Consider the following 25,831-nt stretch of genomic DNA (forward strand, 5'->3'; position numbering starts at 1 on the left):
ATACACTTGAAGACTTGTCTCGCAGACAATTGCAGCATGCTGCAATTTTTTCATCAGTCCGATTATGGCTGAGAAAAATACACGCAGATCTGAGCCGCATCATTGTCTTACATGGGGCCAAGTGCAACGCGAGATTTTCTCACATTGCACTCCTGCGAGTCATATGCAAGTGTGACTCGAGCCTAACTATCCTGCTTCTGTTTCTACTCAAACGCTCCCTGCTCACAGTTAAAGAGGAAGCTTTGAATGTGGACCAGGTGAAGATGAAGAAAGAAAGTATACAGGGTCCTACATGCTTGCCAATCCGCTGTCCAGGATAAAGGTGCAGATGCCTCCCATCCTGCACCTGTCATTGCACATTTGCAAGAACCATCAGCAATGTCAGATTTTCTTTTTCCCAGCCCAGCATTCAGGTGTCCCTTCCCCAGGCTTTGACATGGATAGCCAGCCAAACAAGCACCCACCCACAGGACCAAACACTAAACTGGCATATTGACAGATAGGCTGAACGGAGCCCACAGCGGAGCCATGGGCAAAGTGACTCATGACTGACTTTGAAGGGCAACGAGGGGTTAACACTGGTTGCAGGGAAAGAAAGCGCAGGCTGTGGGGGGTCAGAAGTTTAAGGGGCTGGGTTAAGTGCTAGGGGTGGTCAGTTGGGAATATAGAATCAGTAGAAGGGGTGGGTACTATCAGAACAGCGATTGTGAAGCCAGCAGAAAAGGTGCTGAGCCCCCTTCACCTCATCTCCTGCTGTGACTGTAATCATGGTGATTTAAAACTTCTGGAGCAGCTGCAGGGGGCTGCCAGCAGCGTGGATGGAGCTGCATCAGAGCACAGGTGCTGGAGATATTGGGAGGTTCGGCTGTGGGGGTTGCTGCAGAAGATCCACTTCCCCAGTGGGCATGCAGGGCGAGGGTGCCTAACAGTCTGCCACCAGGAGCAGCTCCTGAGGTCTCAGTGGTGCCGCAAGAGCCCCCTCTCCGGGGACCCTCCCTGTCCATCTCTCCATCCTGTGCTTTTAGATGGAACAGGGGAGGAATCTTACAAGGCAGCCGGGACCTGCGGAGGTGGGCGGGGCCTCGGTGTATCATGTGACCGAGGCTCTGCCTAAAGCCTCTAGTGATCAGGGCTTCAACAAGATGGCGGCGGTCCTTCCCAGTGATATACCTGTGAGGGGAATGCTTGTGGTGGCAGCAACTGGACATCCGGAGAAACACTCAGAGACAGAGGTCAGCGCAGAGGGCGGCTTCAGGCTTGAGGTCAGAAAAGCAAAGGTCAACATCGAGGGAAAGGTCAGCGCGGAGGTCGTCATTGGGGACAGAGGTCAGCACGGAGGTCGTCATCGGGGACAGAGGTCAGCGCGGAGGTCGTCATCGGAGACAGAGGTCAGCGCGGAGGTCGTCATCGGGGACAGGGGTCAGCGTGGAGGTCGTCATCGGGGACAGAGGTCGGCGCGGAGGTCGTCATCGGGGACAGAGGTCGGCGCGGAGGTCGTCATCGGGGACAGAGGTCAGCGCGGAGGTCATCATCTGGCTGGCGGTCAGCATGGAGGTTTTCAGTGAGGTGGTCAGCGCGGAGGTCATCATCTGGCTGGCGGTCAGCATAGAGGTTGTTTTCAGTGAGGTGGTCAGCGCAGAGGTCATCATATGGCTGGCGGTCAGCATAGAGGTTGTTTTCAGTGAGGTGGTCAGCGCAGAGGTCATCATATGGCTGGCGGTCAGCATAGAGGTTGTTTTCAGTGAGGGGGTCAGCGCGGAGGTCATCATCTGGCTGGAGGTCAGCGTGGAGGTCGTTTTCAGTGTGGTGGTCAGTGCGGAGGTCATCATCTGGCTGGAGGTCAATGTGGAGGTCATTTTCAGCTCGGTAATGGTTATCGGTAAGGAGGTCGGCGCAGGGATCGACATCTGGAAGGAGGTCAGCATTGAGGAGGAGGCTGTCGTCATCACAGTGGAGGTCGCCTTTATGTTGGAGGTCAGCAGCACGGAGGGGCTCGTCGTCGCGGATGAGGTCCGTGTCGAGGAAGAGGTCGTCATCTAGGAGGGGATGATCCACGTCCTGGGAGGTCGTTCAACAGGTAGTCTGCTACCTGGTGGTCCCGCTAGGTTTGAGCGCAGTGGCTTGCTGGGGTCTCCCTAAGCAAGCTGCTTAAGCGGCTTGAGTGCCTCAACATCCTGAGGAGAGTCATCGGGTGTTCCGGCTGGTGGGTCCCATGCCCCCACGCAGCCTGGTGAGTTTAATTATATGTTCTGTGTGTGTTCATCTAGTGCGATTTTCCTGGGTAGGTGTTTTATTAGGCCCAGGGGGAATGGTGGCGGTCTTAGTTTTAGCATGTTGGGGGGCCTCTGTGGGGTCAGTTAGTAGGGTCTGCAGCATGTTAGGGTTTGGGAAGGAGTTGCCGAAACGTGTGGAGCAGGCAAAAGTCGGGTCAATGGGGTCCCCCGTTTCCGTTTTGGGTGTCGGGCGTTGAGGCAGGTCGCCGGTTGGTCATCAAGTTAGGCCACATCTTGTGGTGGGGGTCGCGGTGTCAGGGCAGATAGAGAAGGGTGAGTGGTTAAACTTTCGATTTTGTTAACTGGCTTTTGGTGTGTGCCATTCTGCAAGCATCCAGACACACACACACACACACACACACACACACACACACACACACACACACACACACAAAAAGGGGGGGGGCCTGAGAATTGTTCAGGGGTGCTCTGCTACAAGGAAGGTTCATTGGTTTTGTGGCGATCACACCCGGTGTTGAAATGATGGGTAGTTCAGGCAGTGGAAGGATGGGTGACACTGCATAAAGCCTTGGGGGCCTTGTCGCGCGCGGGGATGGATCTGCGGCGGATCGGTGGTCGCGGTGAAGTTGCGGACAATCAGTGCCAGGTTTGTGGCTGTGTACAGATGAAGCGGTGTGTCCGGGGTTTCGCTGCGGCCGCGGATCTGCCGGGGATTTGTCCTTGTGTGTGACGGGGCCTTACGGCTCGTTGAGATACCAGGGTTCAGGCTGCGGTGGGTTCTAGAATCATAATAATAATAGTAAATGTATATAAAATATAATAATAATTTTGGTGCGAGGTATCGTGCAGGTATTGGGCGGTTCAGTTTTATCTCTGCCATTTCTGGTTCTGGTGGTTTTTCTTCGTTAGGGGTAGTGCAAAAGAAGGAGCCGAATAAATTCCGGGTCACTTGTGAGTTATCGTTTCTGACATGCCGTTCGTTGCTAGGGTGTCCTGACAGCATGCATTTGTTAGGTTGTTTTGGGATGGTTCATATTTTGTGGTCTGGTGTTTACTTATGGTTTGCCCTATTTTGTTGTGCCTATTGGAAGGGTTTGGTTCATTTCTAAAATGGGGGGTTGCAGTATGGCTGGGTTGCTGATGATGAGTCTTACCTCAAAAAAAAAAAAAAAGACAACTTCCTGTACATGGGGCGGTCAGCTCCCCAATTTTTTGCCATCTTTGCTAAGGGCTAGGGCATGGATAGTTCAGCAGTTTGCCAGGAGAGAAAGAAGGGCCCTGGCAATTGTCTGAACATCTTGGGAATCTCCATTGATTCTAGGAGGATGGAGAGCAGGGGGGGGATTGAGTACAGGTTACGGGACAAGGAAGTGTGTCTTTCCTCACTGAAGTGCGCAAAGCGGGTTATATATTTAAAAAATTAATAAGAAAAATCAAATGCAGTGGCAGACCTTTGGTGGTTGCTGGGCATGCTTTAATTTGCTTTTGCATGTGCCCATAGCCGGAATTTTTTCGGGTAGTGAGAAGGTGGCTATGGCGGGGGCAAGGCCCCCACGCTTTGTATATGGTTGCCGGAGGAATTCTTCAACGACCTGGCAGTGGGGGCCAGGATATATTTTCCTGGGTAGTTATAATGGATGGTCGTTAGGGTTTTGGAGCTTGTGGTCTATTTTGATTGTGAACTTTTACTGTAGCGGCAGGTTGGGTTAGTTGACAGAGCTTTCAGCAGGGCAAATGGGGGGATGGACATAGAGCCACAATCTTGGGTGGAGGCAGTATGTTACCAGGAATCGGATTTTGTTCGAGTTTTTCTTGGTAGTGGCCAGTTCCATGTGGGGGGATTACTTCAGCAATAAAAACATCAGTTTTCGTTGCGTCAACAGGTGTTTTTGGCAACTAATTTTTGGTGTTTCTCCTCCGTTAACAGGGCTATGGAGGCACTTTGGGTTACGGCGCCTTTTTTGCTTTAGCACAAAGATAGTGGCAGTGCAGGCACCAGGTGTTTGGAGATTAGCGTTAATGCTCTTTTTCAATGGTAGTGGGATCGCTTTTGGTGCCTGGCACTAGAGGCAGAGTCCACCAGCTGCAAGTGGCCGGAGGAGCTTTGTGAGGTGGTATTTGGGCACTAGGCTTATTATGCATTACAGTATCCTTTGCTGGGGGTACTAGGTTAGCATACGAGGCGGATTGGTGAGGCAACGGGGGATCAGGAATTTGGCACGGGGGAGTCTGAGGAGGATTTGGTAGGGGCACTGCTGTGTTGGTTACGTAGGGTGTCGGCTGAAGGAAGGTCTGAGTCTGAGGTTAATAATTTATGGCTCAGGACCACTCCTGGTTGTAAGTTTCAATGTCTGGTTGATGTCATTAAACTGTTTAGTGCAATTTTTGAGGGATTTGCGGGATGAGTCCTTTAACTGGACTGGTTAATTGCTTGGATCAGTGGGCACTGCCAAGACCAGTGAGTAAAACCCCCATTTGAGGTGAAGTGGTTTCGGCTAGTTGTTCTTAGTTGCTCTTTGGGGAATTAGGGGAATTGGTGGCTCCATCGTCAAGTGGAGGTGGCATGTTGAGTCAGGTTGTTGTGGGGTTAACCTACCCCATGGAATGTTTGGTTGGAATGGTCAAACTGAAAACATCTTAAATAAATATTTAAAAAAAAAAAAAATAAATAAATTAAAAATTGGGGGGTCAGGTTGTGAGCAGTAAAGAGGTTGATAAGGCGGTCGGTAGAGTGTTGCAGGGGGTATTTATTTTTGTTGGGGGGGTGATCGCTCAGGCTCACTGGTGGTCTTGGGCCTCAATCAAGGTGGAAAAGTGGGGGACTTCCTGCAAAAGTATAATTTAAAAAAAAAAAAAAGGAAAAATGTCCCCCCCCCCCCTGTTTTTTCTACGTTCTCCTAGGCGGTGCGCCACTGGTTGGATAATTGGGTCACTGCCCTGAATTGGGGGGGGGGCTGATGGCAGTTGAGGGGAGGAATGAGTGCCAGCTGGGTTGGTTGAGAGATCACGTTCTAGTGCTTTGGATCTGGTTCCAGGTATGAGTGGTCTAAGGTAACACTGGATTTTCACCATTTTAAGGTTGGACCATGCCCCCGATGTGCTGGTGTTGCACACGGGTGAAAATGATGTGGGGATATCCCCCTATGGGGGATTAAATTGGAGTTATTTGCCAAGGTTTACTGCAGCTATGCTCCGCCTCCCCGAGAGGTGAAGATGGTGCGGTCGGATATTGTGCCTACAAAACCTTACTGGTGGTTCGGTCGATAGAGGGGATCGACAGGACTGAAATTAAGGTGGATAGGGCAGTGGGGAGTTTCTTGGCTTGGAACGGACAGGTTGGCGCGGTGGATGCACCTGTTGTTAGCAGGTGTTCAGGAAGGTGGAGCGAGCACTTTGTTGGTGGGGTGACTCGCATTATGAGGTCTCAGGTAATGCTCGTGGTGGCGGTAGTGAGGTTGGGTTCTTGGAGTTGGTGGGAAAATGGTGGTGGGGGGTTGTACATCAGGTGGATGGTAACCCCCCTTCTTTTATTTGGAATGGTAATTACCTGGCAGACTTTGGGGCTCTCCAGGGTGGGGTCCCCTGGGAGTCGGTGTTAGGGAAATGGTTTTCCGGTCATGGTGTCCCCGAGCTTGTGGTCGTTTGCGGCTGGGGACAACTCCGGATGGTTTATCAATTTTACAGGAACGTCCGCCAGGTTTTGGAGCTCCAAGAACCCTCCTCGCTTTAAAGAAAGATATTTATTTAATGTCATGTTTGTATAATAAAGGCCGATTTGGCCAAATTATCCAAGCGGGTGTCATGTCTTCATTCAAAGGGGAATCTGTGGGATGAAGGGATTAGTGCATAGCGAGAAGGAAGCATCTACAATAGTACAGTCATGCTTGCCCTGGGAATGTTGCCGTGTAGGCTTGTGGACACCAAGGCTTGCCACAACTTCATGGCGGTGGTCATTCTTTGGTACTCACTCCCAGGCTGCCACTATTTCTCGCTCTACACCAGGGGCTGGCTGGCACATTTTAGGCTGGGGGGCAATCATAAGGCAGTGGCCCTCAAGTTGCGGTGGCCCACCTTTGGTCTGTTTATCTCTGGCCACTGCATTAAAGCAGCAGTAACAGACTTTATGAACAGACTGGTACATATATATGGGAACAGAACCCCGATTACTGCAACAGAACCAAGATGACTACATAGATATGGGAACTGCAAGGAGCTTACTACAGAGATATGGGATCAGAACCACGCTTACTGCTTACATAGATACTGCAACAGAACCAAGATGACTACAGAGATATGGGAACTGCAAAGAGCTTACTACAGAGATATGGGAACAGAACCGAGCTTACTACAGAGATATGGGAACAAAACCGGGCTTACTACAGAGATACAGGAGCAGAACTGAGCTTACTATAGAGATATGGGAGCAGAACCAACCTTACTACAGAGATATAGGAGCAGAACTGAGCTTACTACAAAGATATGGGAGCAGAACCGAGCTTACTACAGAGATATGGGAGCAGAACCGAGCTTACTACAGAGATATGAGAGCAGAACCAAGCTTACTGCAGAGATATGGGAGCAGAACAGAGCTTACTACAGAGATATGGGAACAGAACTGATCTTACTACAGAGATATGGGTTCAGAACCGAGCTTGCTACAGAGGTATGAGAACAGAACCGAGCTTACTACAGAGATATGAGAGCAGAACTGAGCTTACTACAGAGGTATGAAAGCAGAACCGAGCTTACTATAGAGATATGGGAGCAGAACTGAGCTTACTACAGAGATATGGGAGCAGAACCGAGCTTACTGTACTACAGAGATAAGGAAGCAGAACCCTGCTTACGGCAGAGATAAGGGAGCAGAATCAAGCTTACTACAGAGATAAGGGAGCAGAACCGAGCTTACTACAGAGATACAGGAGCAGAACCGAGCTTACTGTACCCATACAAGAACAAAATTGTACTTACTTAGTCTACTACATAGAAACAGCAACAGGACACCAAGCAAGGACAACAAGTTTACTGCATAGACATAGTACCATAACTGAGCTTACTGTATTGATATAGGAGCAAAACTACATAGATACAGTACCATAACCCAGCTAACTACATATACAGCAATTACAAAGATTATCCTATATTTTCAATGTTAAACTCGTACAGAACATGGCTGGCACACGGACTATAGACTTATGCCATCTGTGTGCTGTGTGTGTTTTTCACGGCACCATAGACTTCTATTGGCCTTTGCCATCTGCGCTGCCGGAAAAAAAAATATGTCTCTGTAGGGATAACACACGGTCTGTGTAAACACATGGACATGTGAGCAGCACCATAGATTATAATGGGTAGTCGTTGTAACCGTGAAAAAAACGGACACAACACATACCACATACACACACACACATGAAGGAGGCCATAAGGTGGTGACATAGCTACCTCACACTGCAGGGGTTAATTTCACTTCTTTTCATAAACATGGAAAGACAAATGACATTCCCTAACACATATGTGAACAAGCCCTTAGTGCTGCATGCCCACGATCAGTGTCGGCAGCGTCTTGGACGCAGAGTGTTTTTCACAGTCCAAAATGCTGCATTGTACAGCACAGGCACAGTGGATGGATTTATAGAAATCTCCGGCCCCCTGGGCTCTTTTGGACGCTCCATAAACTGACCTGTGGCGCTGCTTTCCTATCCTCAGCAAGTCAATTTATTCTAACAGCGATGCTAGTGCTCTGAGCGGGAGAATATAGCGAATATCCGCTGACAGTCACTCTGATGGTATGCACGGACAGCGCGTTCTCCCGCCCAGGAGCCTAGCATCTCCAGCAGAGAAAGCACGCTGCGTCCAGACCATGAGGACGCCTGATGGTGGGCACTGACAGCGCGATCTCCCGCCTAGGAGCCTAGTGTCTCCACCAGAGAAAGCACGCTGCGTCTCCAGACCGTGAGGACGCCTGATGGTGGGCACTCACCCGTATAGATTTAGTGTTGTGTCCTACAGATACAAATGTTTTACACATACACAATGCACTATAAGGCTACATGCCCACGGTCTAGACATGGTGTGTCCTGGACGCAGCATGTCCCCTCCTGCAGGGCCACGAGTGCTCTCCGCAGGGACCACAGCAGCCTGTGCCCACAGTCAGGGATCGGGCCGCTGTGGTCTCTCTTCTGATCTCTCTGTGGAGACACTTGTGGCTACACAGCAATAAATTGACATGCCAGGGCTCGGGAAGCAGCACCACAAGTCAGATTTCGCTGTGGGCTGTACACGTACAGTGTACACAGGATTTGTACAAAACCCATCCACTGGGCTTGTACTGTACAATGCAGCGAAAACACTCTGAATCCAAAACACTGTGAACTCTGATGGTGGGCAGGCAGCGTCACATACAGGCATCTTACACACATACACAACCCCAGAAACACGGACTGTAAACATACAGTACAGAGATGTGTACACATATATAGACATATACACCGACACGGTATACACCTACACACACACACACCTGCGTACAGCCGTATACACATACACACACCTCTGCGTACAGCCGTATACACATACACACACCTCTGCATACAGCCGTATACACATACACACACCCCTGAGTACAGCCGTATACACATACACACACACCCCTGCGTACAGCCATATACACACACAAACATACACCCCTGCGTACAGCCGTATACACACACACACACACATACACCCCTGCGTACAGCCATATACACACACACACATACACCCCTGCGTACAGCCATATACACATACACACACCCCTGAGTACAGCCGTGTACACATACACACACACACCCCTGCGTACAGCCATATACACACACACATACACCCCTGCATACAGCCGTATACACACACAAACACACACACATACACCCCTGCATACAGCCGTATACACATACACACAAACCCCTGCGTACAGCCTGTTTATCTCTGGCCACTGCATTAAAGCAGCAGTAACAGACTTTATGAACAGACTGGTACATATATATGGGAACAGAACCCCGATTACTGCAACAGAACCAAGATGACTACATAGATATGGGAACTGCAAGGAGCTTACTACAGAGATATGGGATCAGAACCACGCTTACTGCTTACATAGATACTGCAACAGAACCAAGATGACTACAGAGATATGGGAACTGCAAGGAGCTTACTACAGAGATATGGGAACAGAACCGAGATTACTACAGAGATATGGGAACAATACCGGGCTTACTACAGAGATACAGGAGCAGAACTGAGCTTACTATAGAGATATGGGAGCAGAACCGACCTTACTACAGAGATATAGGAGCAGAACTGAGCTTACTACAAAGATATGGGAGCAGAACTGAGCTTACTACAGAAATATGAGAGCAGAACCAAGCTTACTGCAGAGATATGGGAGCAGAACAGAGCTTACTACAGAGATATGGGAACAGAACTGATCTTACTACAGAGATATGGGTTCAGAACCGAGCTTGCTACAGAGGTATGGGAACAGAGCCGAGCTTACTACAGAGATATGGGTGCAGAACCGAGCTTACTATAGAGATATGAGAGCAGAACCGAGCTTACTATAGAGATATGGGAGCAGAACTGAGCTTACTACAGAGATATGAAAGCAGAACCGAGCTTACTATAGAGATATGGGAGCAGAACCGGGCTTACTACAGAGATACAGGAGCAGAACTGAGCTTACTATAGAGATATGGGAGCAGAACCGAGCTTACTATAGAGATAAGGGAGCAGAACTGAGCTTACTACAGAGATATGAAAGCAGAACCGAGCTTACTATAGAGATATGGGAGCAGAACCGGGCTTACTACAGAGATACAGGAGCAGAACTGAGCTTACTATAGAGATATGGGAGCAGAACCGAGCTTACTACAGAGATATGAGAGCAGAACCAAGCTTACTGCAGAGATATGGGAGCAGAACTGATCTTACTACAGAGATATGGGTTCAGAACCGAGCTTGCTACAGAGGTATGGGAACAGAATCGAGCTTACTACAGAGATATGGGAACAGAACCAAGCTTACTACAGAGATATGAAAGCAGAACCGAGCTTACTATAGAGATATGGGAGCAGAACTGAGCTTACTACAGAGATATGGGAGCAGAACCGAGCTTACTATAGAGATATGGGAGCAGAACCGAGCTTACTGTACTACAGAGATAAGGAAGCAGAACCCTGCTTACGGCAGAGATAAGGGAGCAGAATCAAGCTTACTACAGAGATAAGGGAGCAGAACCGAGCTTACTACAGAGATAAGGGAATCAATACCAAGCTTACTACATAGATATGAGAGCAGAATCGCGCTTACTACAGAGATAAGGGAATCAATACCAAGCTTACTACAGAGATATGAGAGCAGAACCGAGCTTACTACAGAGATACAGGAGCAGAACCGAGCTTACTGTACCCATACAGGAACAAAATTGTACTTACTTAGTCTACTACATAGAAACAGCAACAGGACACCAAGCAAGGACAACAAGTTTACTACATAGACATAGTACCATAACTGAGCTTACTGTATTGATATAGGAGCAAAACTACATAGATACAGTACCATAACCCAGCTAACTACATATACAGCAATTACAAAGCTTATCCTATATTTTCAATGTTAAACTCGTACAGAACATGGCTGGCACACGGACTATACACTTATGCCATCTGTGTGCTGTGTGTGTTTTTCACGGCACCATAGACTTCTATTGGCCTTTGCCATCTGCGCTGCCGGAAAAAAAAATATGTCTCTGTAGGGATAACACACGGTCTGTGTAAACACATGGACATGTGAGCAGCACCATAGATTATAATGGGTAGTCGTTGTAACCGTGAAAAAAACGGACACAACACATACCACATACACACACACACATGAAGGAGGCCATAAGGTGGTGACATAGCTACCTCACACTGCAGGGGTTAATTTCACTTCTTTTCATAAACATGGAAAGACAAATGACATTCCCTAACACATATGTGAACAAGCCCTTAGTGCTGCGTGCCCACGATCAGTGTCGGCAGCGTCTTGGACGCAGAGTGTTTTTCACAGTCCAAAATGCTGCATTGTACAGCACAGGCACAGTGGATGGATTTATAGAAATCTCCGGCCCCCTGGGCTCTTTTGGACGCTCCATAAACTGACCTGTGGCGCTGCTTTCCTATCCTCAGCAAGTCAATTTATTCTAACAGCGATGCTAGTGCTCTGAGCGGGAGAATATAGCGAATATCCGCTGACAGTCACTCTGATGGTATGCACGGACAGCGCGTTCTCCCGCCCAGGAGCCTAGTGTCTCCAGCAGAGAAAGCACGCTGCGTCCAGACCATGAGGACGCCTGATGGTGGGCACTGACAGCGCGATCTCCCGCCCAGGAGCCTAGTGTCTCCACCAGAGAAAGCACGCTGCGTCTCCAGACCGTGAGGATGCCTGATGGTGGGCACTCACCCGTATAGATTTAGTGTTGTGTCCTACAGATACAAATGTTTTACACATACACAATGCACTATAAGGCTACATGCCCACGGTCTAGACATGGTGTGTCCTGGACGCAGCATGTCCCCTCCTGCAGGGCCACGAGTGCTCTCCGCAGGGACCACAGCAGCCTGTGCCCACAGTCAGGGATCGGGCCGCTGTGGTCTCTCTTCTGATCTCTCTGTGGAGACACTTGTGGCTACACAGCAATAAATTGACATGCCAGGGCTCGGGAAGCAGCACCACAAGTCAGATTTCGCTGTGGGCTGTACACGTACAGTGTACACAGGATTTGTACAAAACCCATCCACTGGGCTTGTACTGTACAATGCAGCGAAAACACTCTGAATCCAAAACACTGTGAACTCTGATGGTGGGCAGGCAGCGTCACATACAGGCATCTTACACACATACACAACCCCAGAAACACGGACTGTAAACATACAGTACAGAGCTGTGTACACATATATAGACATATACACCGACACGGTATACACCTACACACACACACACACACCTGCGTACAGCCGTATACACATACACACACCTCTGCGTACAGCCGTATACACATACACACACCTCTGCATACAGCCGTATACACATACACACACCCCTGAGTACAGCCGTATACACATACACACACACCCCTGAGTACAGCCGTATACACATACACACACACCCCTGCGTACAGCCATATACACACACAAACATACACCCCTGCGTACAGCCGTATACACACACACACACACATACACCCCTGCGTACAGCCATATACACACACACACATACACCCCTGCGTACAGCCATATACACATACACACACCCCTGAGTACAGCCGTATACACATACACACACACACCCCTGCGTACAGCCATATACACACACACATACACCCCTGCATACAGCCGTATACACACACAAACACACACACATACACCCCTGCATACAGCCGTATACACATACACACAAACCCCTGCGTACAGCCTGTTTATCTCTGGCCACTGCATTAAAGCAGCAGTAACAGACTTTATGAACAGACTGGTACATATATATGGGAACAGAACCCCGATTACTGCAACAGAACCAAGATGACTACATAGATATGGGAACTGCAAGGAGCTTACTACAGAGATATGGGATCAGAACCACGCTTACTGCTTACATAGATACTGCAACAGAACCAAGATGACTACAGAGATATGGGAACTGCAAGGAGCTTACTACAGAGATATGGGAACAGAACCGAGCTTACTACAGAGATATGGGAACAAAACCGGGCTTACTACAGAGATATGGGAGCAGAACCGACCTTACTACAGAGATATAGGAGCAGAACTGAGCTTACTACAAAGATATGGGAGCAGAACTGAGCTTACTACAGAGATATGAGAGCAGAACCAAGCTTACTGCAGAGATATGGGAGCAGAACAGAGCTTACTACAGAGATATGGGAACAGAACTGATCTTACTACAGAGATATGGGTTCAGAACCGAGCTTGCTACAGAGGTATGGGAACAGAACCGAGCTTACTACAGAGATATGGGTGCAGAACCGAGCTTACTATAGAGATATGAGAGCAGAACCGAGCTTACTATAGAGATATGGGAGCAGAACTGAGCTTACTACAGAGATATGAAAGCAGAACCGAGCTTACTATAGAGATATGGGAGCAGAACCGGGCTTACTACAGAGATACAGGAGCAGAACTGAGCTTACTATAGAGATATGGGAGCAGAACCGAGCTTACTATAGAGATATGAGAGCAGAACTGAGCTTACTACAGAGATATGAAAGCAGAACCGAACTTACTATAGAGATATGGGAGCAGAACCGGGCTTACTACAGAGATACAGGAGCAGAACTGAGCTTACTATAGAGATATGGGAGCAGAACCGAGCTTACTACAGAGATATGAGAGCAGAACCAAGCTTACTGCAGAGATATGGGAGCAGAACAGAGCTTACTACAGAGATATGGGAACAGAACTGATCTTACTACAGAGATATGGGTTCAGAACCGAGCTTGCTACAGAGGTATGGGAACAGAATCGAGCTTACTACAGAGATATGGGAACAGAACCAAGCTTACTACAGAGATATGAAAGCAGAACCGAGCTTACTATAGAGATATGGGAGCAGAACTGAGCTTACTACAGAGATATGGGAGCAGAACCGAGCTTACTATAGAGATATGGGAGCAGAACCGAGCTTACTGTACTACAGAGATAAGGAAGCAGAACCCTGCTTACGGCAGAGATAAGGGAGCAGAATCAAGCTTACTACAGAGATAAGGGAGCAGAACCGAGCTTACTACAGAGATAAGGGAATCAATACCAAGCTTACTACATAGATATGAGAGCAGAATCGCGCTTACTACAGAGATAAGGGAATCAATACCAAGCTTACTACAGAGATATGAGAGCAGAACCGAGCTTACTACAGAGATACAGGAGCAGAACCGAGCTTACTGTACCCATACAGGAACAAAATTGTACTTACTTAGTCTACTACATAGAAACAGCAACAGGACACCAAGCAAGGACAACAAGTTTACTACATAGACATAGTACCATAACTGAGCTTACTGTATTGATATAGGAGCAAAACTACATAGATACAGTACCATAACCCAGCTAACTACATATACAGCAATTACAAAGCTTATCCTATATTTTCAATGTTAAACTCGTACAGAACACGGCAGGCACACGGACTATACACTTATGCCATCTGTGTGCTGTGTGTGTTTTTCACGGCACCATAGACTTCTATTGGCCTTTGCCATCTGCGCTGCCGGAAAAATAAACATATGTCTCCGTAGGGATAACACACGGTCTGTGTAAACACATGGACATGTGAGCAGCACCATAGATTATAATGGGTAGTCGTTGTAACCGTGAAAAAAACGGACACAACACATACCACATACACACACACACACGTGAAGGAGGCCATAAGGTGGTGGCATAGCTACCTCACACTGCAGGGGTTAATTTCACTTCTTTTCATAAACATGGAAAGACAAATGACATTCCCTAACACATATGTGAACAAGCCCTTAGTGCTGCGTGCCCACGATCAGTGTCGGCAGCGTCTTGGACGCAGAGTGTTTTTCACAGTCCAAAATGCTGCATTGTACAGCACAGGCACAGTGGATGGATTTATAGAAATCTCCGGCCCCCTGGGCTCTTTTGGACGCTCCATAAACTGACCTGTGGCGCTGCTTTCCTATCCTCAGCAAGTCAATTTATTCTAACAGCGATGCTAGTGCTCTGAGCGGGATAATATAGCGAATATCCGCTGACAGTCACTCTGATGGTATGCACGGACAGCGCGTTCTCCCGCCCAGGAGCCTAGCATCTCCAGCAGAGAAAGCACGCTGCGTCCAGACCATGAGGACGCCTGATGGTGGGCACTGACAGCGCGATCTCCCGCCCAGGAGCCTAGTGTCTCCACCAGAGAAAGCACGCTGCGTCTCCAGACCGTGAGGACGCCTGATGGTGGGCACTCACCCGTATAGATTTAGTGTTGTGTCCTACAGATACAAATGTTTTACACATACACAATGCACTATAAGGCTACATGCCCACGGTCTAGACATGGTGTGTCCTGGACGCAGCATGTCCCCTCCTGCAGGGCCACGAGTGCTCTCCGCAGGGACCACAGCAGCCTGTGCCCACAGTCAGGGATCGGGCCGCTGTGGTCTCTCTTCTGATCTCTCTGTGGAGACACTTGTGGCTACACAGCAATAAATTGACATGCCAGGGCTCGGGAAGCAGCACCACAAGTCAGATTTCGCTGTGGGCTGTACACGTACAGTGTACACAGGATTTGTACAAAACCCATCCACTGGGCTTGTACTGTACAATGCAGCGAAAACACTCTGAATCCAAAACACTGTGAACTCTGATGGTGGGCAGGCAGCGTCACATACAGGCATCTTACACACATACACAACCCCAGAAACACGGACTGTAAACATACAGTACAGAGATGTGTACACATATATAGACATATACACCGACACGGTATACACCTACACACACACACACACACACACACCTGCGTACAGCCGTATACACATACACACACCTCTGCATACAGCCGTATACACATACACACACCCCTGAGTACAGCCGTATACACATACACACACACACACCCCTGCGTACAGCCATACACACACACACATACACCCCTGCGTACAGCCGTATACACACACACACACATACACCCCTGCGTACAGCCGTATACACATACACACACCCCTGAGTACAGCCGTATACACATACACACACACCCCTGCATACAGCCATATTCACACACACATACACCCCTGCGTACAGCCGTTTACACATACACACAAACCCCTGCGTACAACCGTATACACATACACACAAACCCCTGCGTACAGCCGTATACACACACCCCTGAGTACAGCCATATACACATACACACACACACACACACACACCCCCCTGCGTACAGCCGTATACACACACCCCTGACTACAGCCATATACACATACACATAAACAGCCCTGTGTACCGCCGTATACATACACACACCTGCGTACAGCCGTATACACACATCCCTGCGTACAGCAGTGTACACATACACACACACACACACACCACTGCGTACAGCCGTATACACCACCCCTGAGTTCAGCCAGATACACATACACACCACTGCGTACAGCCGTATACACACACCACTGAGTACAGCCATATACACATACACACTCCTGCGTACAGCCGTATACACACCACTGAGTACAGCCATATACACATAAACACCCCTGCGTACCGTTGTATACACATAGACACACACCTGCGTACAGCCGTATGCACACACACACACCCCTGCGTACAGCAGTGTACACATACACACACCCCTGCATACAGCCATATACACATACACACACACACACCCCTGCGTACAGCCGTATACACACACCACTGAGTAGAGCCATATACACATAAACACCCCTGCATCCTGCCGTATACACATAGACACACACACCTGTGTACAGCCGTATACACATACAGACACCTGCATACAGCCGTATACACACACACATCCGCCATACCTCCCAACTTTTAAAGAAGGAAAAGAGGGACAAAGTTTGCGGCGCGCGTAGCGCGCCGCGGCAAATTTTTAGGCCACGCCCCCTAACCACACCCATTTCACAGTCACGCCCATATCCACTCAACATCCACACCCATTCAGCACAAACACGCAGGCAGCCGGCGGGCCTCCAGCACGGACACGCAGGCAGCCGGCGGGCCTCCAGCACGGACACGCAGGCAGCCGGCGGGCCTCCAGCACGGACACGCAGGCAGCCGGCGGGCCTCCAGCACGGACACGCAGGCAGCCGGCGGGCCTCCAGCACGGACACGCAGGCAGCCGGCGGGCCTCCAGCACGGACACGCAGGCAGCCGGCGGGCCTCCAGCACGGACACGCAGGCAGCCGGCGGGCCTCCAGCACGGACACGCAGGCAGCCGGCGGGCCTCCAGCACGGACACGCAGGCAGCCGGCGGGCCTCCAGCACGGACACGCAGGCAGCCGGCGGGCCTCCAGCACGGACACGCAGGCAGCCGGCGGGCCTCCAGCACGGACACGCAGGCAGCCGGCGGGCCTCCAGCACGGACACGCAGGCAGCCGGCGGGCCTCCAGCACGGACACGCAGGCAGCCGGCTGGCCTCCAGCACGGACACGCAGGCAGCCGGCGGGCCTCCAGCACGGACACGCAGGCAGCCGGCGGGCCTCCAGCACGGACACGCAGGCAGCCGGCGGGCCTCCAGCACGGACACGCAGGCAGCCGGCGGGCCTCCAGCACGGACACGCAGGCAGCCGGCGGGCCTCCAGCACGGACACGCAGGCAGCCGGCGGGCCTCCAGCACGGACACGCAGGCAGCCGGCGGGCCTCCAGCACGGACACGCAGGCAGCCGGCGGGCCTCCAGCACGGACACGCAGGCAGCCGGCGGGCCTCCAGCACGGACACGCAGGCAGCCGGCGGGCCTCCAGCACGGACACGCAGGCAGCCACAGTGAGGCGGCCGGTCGCCTTCACAGACAGGCGGCCGGCCGCCTTCACAGACAGGCGGCGGGCCGCCCGCACAGAGAGGCGGCCAGCCGCCCGCAGAGAGAGGCGGCCGGCCGCCCGCACAATGAGGCGGCGGGCCGCCCGCACAGACAGGCGGCGGGGGGCGCCCGCACAGACAGGCGGCGGGGGGCGCCCGCACAGACAGGCGGCGGGGGGCGCCCGCACAGACAGGTGGCAGGCCGACCGCACAGACAGGCTCCGGCCGGGGGTGAGGGGGGAGGGAGGGAAATCAGCGCTGGGGAGATTAGTTTACTGTACCAGCAGCAGCACAGGCAGCGCTCCTCTCTATGCCACGTCTACTAGGATGGTAGGAGGGAAAAGCAGGGAGGCGGAGAGTGGGTGGGCGGAGCCCAGGAGCCGGCCGTCCCGCCCGTGGCAACGGGACAAACAACGTAAAGCGTGAAAGTCCCGCTGTATCCGGGACGGTTGGGAGGTATGCAGCATGTTAGAATGTGTACATAAGATCCCGCTGGTGGTGGCCGCAGCTTATAGGCCCCAAATCTGGTGACAGGTTCCCTTTAAAGTGAACCTGTCAGGTGCAATATGCACTCAGAGCCAGGAGCAGTTCTGGGTGTATATTGCTAATCCCTGCCTAACCATCCCTGTATACACTAGCATAGATAAAGAGATCAGGAACAAATATTTTTAAAGATCTTATATCTTATGCTAATGAGCGCGGGGACTAGTCACAAGGGCGTTACTTCACTTGGCTAGTCGGCTCGCATAGCATGTTAGCATGTTATTACGCCCCTGTGTGAGTACTAACACGCTATATGAGCCGACTAGCCAAGTGAAGTAACGCCCTTGGGACTAGTCCCCGCGCTAATTAGCATAAGATATAAGCTCTTTAAAAATACTTTTTCTATAGATGCCTTTATCTATGCTAGTGTATACAGGGACAGTTAGGGAGGGATTAGCAATATACACCCAGAACTGCTCCTGGCTCTGAGTGCAGATTGCACCTGACAGGTTCCCTTTAAAGGGAACCTGTCACCAGAAATTTAGCAAAAAAAATAAAAGATTCCCCTCTGCAGCTCCTGGGATGAATTCTGGAAAGGTTCCTGTTGCTATTGTGCCCACTTTGAGACCTAAAATAATACTTTATGAAGTCTTACCTTTTTGTATGCAAATCTGTTTTTATGGTCACGGGGGCGGGCTGCCTGGCGTCCGTTATTCCCCCTCCTGCCGCTGTACGCCGTCCCCCATTGCTCATTTCCATACATGAGGACGCCTTCCTCATGTAACTGTCCTCCTGAAGTTTTGTGCATGCCCAGTGCCACACTCGCGGGAGTGAGCACTGTGCAAAGTGTGAACGCTTTTGAGGTGATTGCGCAGGCGCGAGATTATGGGCGGCGCTGTGATTGTCATCAGCAGCGTCATCCAAGTACCTGCCCATAATCTCGTGCCCACGCTTCTCACTCTGCCTCCACCGTTATGCGCAAGCACTGGCCATATGAACCACGTTACCTATTACCATGGGCGCGAGATTATGGGCGGCGCTGTGATTGTCATCAGCAGCGTCATCCAAGTACCCGCCCATAATCTCGTGCCCGCGCTTCTCACTCTGCCTCCACCGTTATGCGCAAGCACTGGCCATATGAACCACGTTACCTATTACCATGGGCGCGAGATTATGGGCGGCGCTGTGATTGTCATCAGCAAAGTCATCCAAGTACCCGCCCATAATCTCGTGCAAGCAGTAATAGGTAACATGGTTCATATGGCCAGCACTTGCGCATAACGGTGGAGTCAGAGGGAAAAGTGCGGGCACGAGATTATGGGCGGGTACTTGGTTAACGCTGCTGATGACAATCACAGCGCCGCCCATAATCTCGTGCCTGCGCAATCACCTGAAAAAGCGTTCACATGCGCAAAACTTCGGGAGGACAGTTACATGAGGAAGGCGTCCTTGTGTATGTAAATGAGCAATGGGGGACTGCGTAAAGCGGCAGGAGGGGGAATAACGGACGCCAGACAGCCCGCCCCCGTGACCATAAAAACACATTTGCATACAAAAAGGTAAGACTTCATAAAGTATTTTTGTAGGTCTCAAAGGGGGCACAATAACAACAGGAACCTTTCTAGAAGCAGCCCAGGAGCTGCAGAGGGGAATCTTTTATTTTTATTGTGAAATTTCTGCTGACATGTTCCCTTTAACTGGTAGGGGAGCCAGGATAAAGCAGAGCTGAAGCTGTTGGGAAGCTAGGACCCAGCAGCTCTGCTCCACAGGCAGGAGACCACTGATCGGTAATAGAAGCCTGCAGATGTCACTCTGCATAGGTTATTACTGGCCAGTGCTATCTGCAGGAGAGAGAAGTGCTGATTGCACGGTCTCCTCAGCTTCCTGACTCCCCGCGTGTCTGCAGCAGTGAGAAGCCGCACACGGGGAGTCAGAGAACAGCTGCAGACAAACGCAGGCTCCGGGACTGGGGGGGGTCGGCTCTGGTGCAGGGGGGGGGGGGCTCTGCTGCAGGGGGGGGTCGCTCTGCTGCAGGGGGGTCGCTCTGCTGCAGGGGGTGATTCATACCTCAGCAGCAGTCACAGGAGTAGGTGCGCGCTCGGCTCTGTAATGAATAGTAGAAGGGAGAAACAGCGAGGCGGGGCTACAGTGGGTGGGTGGAGCCGGGACAATCAGCCTCACGGGCGGGATCCGGGATCAAAGGCTCAGAAGAGGGACTGTCCCGCTGTATCCGGGACGGTTGGGAGGTATGCATCCGCGTACAGCCGTATACACATAGACACACACACACCTGCGTACAGCCGTACACAGACATACCCCTGCGTACAGCCGTATACACACACACACACATCCGCGTACAGCCGTATACACATAGACACACACCTACGTACAGCCGTATACACATACACACACACATCCGCGTACAGCCGTATACATATACACACTCCTGCGTACAGCTGTATACATACACACACACATACACAGACACACACAGATATAGTCACATAGAAGTGTATACATATTTGAAAACATTCACATACAAAAATTCATACACAGACACAATCCTATACACTCAGACACATACTGGGGGCTTTTTACTTTTGATGATTGGGGGACACTTCTCTCTTCTTCTCTCCCGTGCAGCCACAGACTTCTTTGATGGTAAAATCAAATCCCACGGGCTAAAGGACCTGTGGTGACGTCACACTCATGTGATCCTTAGGGGGCGGGGCCTCAGCAATACAGCTGAAAACAGAAAGAAACTTTAGGTGTCATGGAGTTCTTTATAATAGAAGCGGGGGTCTGAGGTAAGACCTCCAGATGGGAGGTTCAGGCGGGTGCAGGGGGGCGCAGGGGGGGAAGGAGGGTAGGTGGGGGGGCGCAGCCTGCATGATTATAGTGGACGGGAGGAAACATGGCCACGCCCACTAACAAAGCCGGTCACGCCCACTACCCAGGCAGCTCCTAGAAACTGGGATGTAGTAGCAAACCTTGTCTGATGCTCCTCGGCTGGATGGAGGCAGCGCGTGTTGCATGACGTCATTATGGCACACGTGGCCGCGCACTGTGCACTGCGAGCGGCCGGTCTCCTGAACTATGCGGCCGGTCATTTGCCTGTAGAAGTGTCAGTGTGCCCGGCCACAGTACACGAGACACGGCCGCGCGCAATTCACTGTGCGCGGCCATGTGTGTTATAATGACATTATGCAGCAGGCGGCCGGCCCTCTACAATACCTGGGAGAGCAGCCCGGGGGGCAATTGCCCCTCGCCCCTCGGCCTAGCCCGCCCCTGCTCTACACCAGCACATTTCTCGTAACATCACCGGTGCCCTGACCAAGAAACTTAATGGGAATGTTCATCTAACAACTAAAATGTAGCAAGTGCTTCTTTTACCACTGCATTTCATTGGAAAGGGTATGTTACAGAGGACAGGTCTTTGGTCCTGAGAGGTAAAATGAATGCCAACCATCTCATCGCTGAGTTCCACAAAGTGTTTCCAGACAAAAAGAGTGGTGAGAGCCCAGAAGTCTCTTAGGCTACTTTCACACATCAGGTTTTTTCCATCAGGCACAATCCGGAAAAAAACGGGTAAAACGGATCCGGCACCGCATCCGTTTTATCCCCATAGATTTGCATTGATGGCTTTGCGTTGCATCCGTTTTTTTCCAGATGCGGCAAAATTAATTAAAGCGGCGGCCGGAGGCAACGTATCTTGTAACGTTTTTTTGTCCGGCAAAAAAACCACATTGCGCCGAATACGGCGCAATACGGCGTGTTTTACAGTGGAAGTCTATGGACACCGGATCCGGCGCAATGCGGCAAAAAACGGATGCGGCTGCCGGATCCGTTTTTGTAAACTGCGCATGCTCCAATGTTCTGAAAAACCAGATCCAGCAAAAAAAAACGAACAAAACGGATGCAAAAACGGATGCAAAACGGATCCAACGGATCCGGTTTTTTTACGCATTTGGCATAACGGATCCGTTAAAAAACGGATCCGGTGCATACGGTTTTTACATTTTTTGCCAGATCTGTTGGATCAGGAAAAAAAAGGATTGTGCCTGAATGCAGAAAACTGATGTGTGAAAGTAGCCTTAGGGAGGAGGGTACTGTTAGGAATGGTAGTTCAGTGCTTCCCTCTGGAAGCAAATCTGGTCTGGTGTAGCACAACTCTGGTCAGTAGCGTTGCCATTATCCTGCAGGCCCAAAAGGGAACACCGTCCACCCTCCCCCCATTTACCAGGAAGGGGTCTGTTTGCATTGGGGGTGGAGTTCTACTAACACAGGTAACCCGTCTCAATCTGAGGGAGCTGCGCATAGTGGAGTGGTGGGGTGTGTGGGGACGCAGGACACCATGTCTCTCACTGGTTTAACTGCCCGGTGAATATAGGACACTGTGTTCCTCAGTTGCCAGGCAACGCAGGATGCTGCAGGTGTCTCGTACTAGTAAGTGGTGGGATTGTATTTTGTCACGTCACCACCAGAGTCCGCTCCTGTGACTTCTGCTTTGATCACCAGGCAACGCCATGTTCCCGCCATGGAGTGTGCAGGTGATAGGAGAGGAGTTGATGTCAGTGGCTCTGGTGGGTGCAGGCTGCGGTCATCCACTAAGCTGGGTTTCCCTGGGACCTGCAGTACCACTAGCTGACTGTAGGTGGCATGTGTCTTCCAGCTGAAGTTACCACCATTCAGCTACAACCAATGGAAAGACACCCCACCCTTCTATTTCTCCCTCCTGTCTGCTGGTGTCTGCCAGAGATAGTTTTGTATTTCTGCTTTCTGGTTCCCACTCTTTTTTGAATAGTGATCCCTGTGTTTTGACCTCTGCCTGTTCTTTGACTATGTGTCGCCCCCACGCCTGTAGCAGCCGAGCTGCTCGGGTCTGGACCCGCTGTGTGGCTCGAGGGATCCTCCGGACCCAGGGGTTACGCAGACACGCCAAATGAAAAGGGGGACGTAGTTGTACGGGGTTGGCTGTACTCCGTTTGTGCCCTCAATTGGTTAATTAGCTAGGCCGTTGGTTCCGGTCTTGGCTTCAGAGTCCAAGTACCCCCTCTGTGCTCGGTTTCAGGGTCGGGTCTCTGGTGTCGGTACCGGCGGGCTCCAACCCTGTCCCGGTCCACTTCTGATCTCCGGCTGCCGTCTTCCCATCGCCTGCTGACGGGGACCACCGTCTGCCACCTAGCCAAGGTACCAGGGCTCCGACGCTGGCACCAGTCAACTTGAGCTTCACCTCCGCTGGAGCTACACCTAGCCCCAGCCTTCCACTCCTCTCAACTTGATCTTCAAGCTCAATCTCTAAAACTGATCTACTGTCTAGACCCCTAGGTGGGTGTTCCCTAACCGCCTGGTCCCGCCCACTAGTGTGCCTGTCTTGCCCTAAGGGGGGTGACTAGGGTTTCAGGTCTGCTGAATGTAACCCTGTGAGGGAAGGTGTTATGCGGGGGCCTATTGTGTGACTGCCTGGTTTTGCCAGGGCGTCACAACTACTCTTCTGCCTGCCGTTTTTGTACCTCGCTGTCAGATCCGGATTTGACATCTGCTTGTTTTCCTGACTACGTCCTTGTCTGTTGATTTTGGCCTTGTTCTGCATCTCCTGGTTTGACCCTGCCTGACTACTACTCTCCTCTGGACTGCAGCCTTCCACAGGTAGCGATCTCCGGGGCCTTGCAGTAATTCCAAATCCCTGTATAGGGGTTAAAGGGTTTAAGGGTTCTCGGGGTCCTGCTTTGTGAGCGGTTATCCTCTAGCCTGTCTGTGACAACCAGTCTGAGTCTGTGGTTCCAGGCAGGCATTGCATGTCCATTCTGCTGTGCTGGTTAGAGGGAGTGGTTTTTTGGGAGTGATTGGAAGATATCCAACACCTGATCATCTCGTCCAGCATGAGACGGACTATTTCAATCCTTTTCCCAGCCCAGGTCAATGCTGTTTATTGCAGTTCATGCATGGTAGTAGTGGTGAGTGGTACAAGTATTGTTTGTCTTCCTCCATTTGGATTTGATCTCTCTAATTTGTTTTATCCCTTTGATTTACTACACTTCTTGTGTTTCTTTGAGAGTCATTTTCTAGGTGTTTTACAATACTCAGTCTGCAAAACCAGACACCAGCTGTCCGGGGACAGCAGCTGAGAAAGTTTTTGTCAAAGTCCCCCTCCCATTTACTGTGAGCTGGGTGAAGAATATTCCAGCCTTTAAAGGCTTGCCTAGCTTTTGTCTGTGGCTGTGCTTTTGCTGGTTTGGTGCTGGCCTTGCAGTGTCTCTCTCCTATTAAGCATAACATCGATATAAAAGGTAGTACTTTAATGTGTGAACCTCCCACTTAATAGCCAAGCATTACTTCTTCAGGATAGAATAGTTATTTTTGCTGGACGACAGTTTCCCACTCATGTAGAGTATTGGATGTTCTCTGTTTAGTAGAGTTGAGCGAGTATCTAACTATTCGTACTTGCTATACTAATAGCGAGTACTGTCTAATACTCGCATATTTGTTCCAAATAGCGTGTGCAGTTCAAGTCAACGGGGAAAAACTTGCAAAGTAATGAGTGACTCGAATGCCATGCTATTAGTGCGAGTAGCAAATAGTGCGGCATTCAGGTTACTCGTTAATTTGCAAGATTTCCCCATTGACTTGCACTGCACATGCTATTTGGAACGAATACGCGAATATTACACAGTACTCGTTATGAGTATAGTGAGTACAAATAGTTAGGTACTCACTCAACTCTACTGTTTACCTCCCGAAACAAAACCGCCCCAAATCTGAGCTCTGAGGCATCTGTGTGGACCACAAATTCCTTCTTGAAGTTGGGTGCCACCAAGATTGGCTGTTTACAGAGGGCTACCTTTAATTCTTGAAAAGCCGTAACCGCTTCTAAAGTCCAGTTAGCCATAGCCTACTTTTTACCTTTAACAAGTTCAATCAGGGGTGCGGCAATCATGGCGAAGTTTAGGATAAACCGTCCGTAGTATCTCACAATCTCAACAAAAGCCCTGAATTGAGCCAATTCTGAATGGCTTCAACTCCTACCTACTATATTGCCTAGATAGTGGGCCTTCTCCTTCCAAATGGCACACTTCTTCCACACTTCTTCAGTTATAGAAAACCCTGCCTTCCTTAGAGCATCAAACATCACTTGAACTTTTCTTAAATGACTTCCTCACTCTATTCTGAAAATCACAACATTGTCTAGGTATGTCGCTGTGTACTTCTTGTGGGGAGCTAGGATCCGGTCCATAGCCCTCAGGAAGCTGGCTGGAGCTCCTTGCAACCCGAACAGTATCTGTGTTTACTGAAAGCCCCAGTCAGGCGTAGAGAAGGCCCTCTTCTCCTTAGCATCTTGGGACAGGGGTATTTACTAGTACAATTTCGTTAGGTCAAAAATGGCAACATAGCATGCTGGCCCTAGCTTCTCAATTAGCTCATGAACATGAGGCATCGGATACTCATCGGATGCACATCGAATACTTCATTCACCTTCTGATAGTCATTGCAGAATCTCTAATTGCCATTGGCTTCCTCAAATG

The 25,831-nt window shown here is 50.5% G+C and overlaps 1 pseudogene; it reads right to left on the minus strand.

Annotated features, from left to right (window-relative positions):
* LOC142312852 (uncharacterized) overlaps positions 1-25,197 on the minus strand; it is an 82,117-nt pseudogene extending 56,920 nt beyond the window's left edge.
* Between the last annotated feature and the right edge of the window lie 634 nt (positions 25,198-25,831).

The sequence above is a fragment of the Anomaloglossus baeobatrachus genome, chromosome 5, assembly GCF_048569485.1.
Source record: "Anomaloglossus baeobatrachus isolate aAnoBae1 chromosome 5, aAnoBae1.hap1, whole genome shotgun sequence".
NCBI classification, from domain to species: domain Eukaryota; kingdom Metazoa; phylum Chordata; class Amphibia; order Anura; family Aromobatidae; genus Anomaloglossus; species Anomaloglossus baeobatrachus.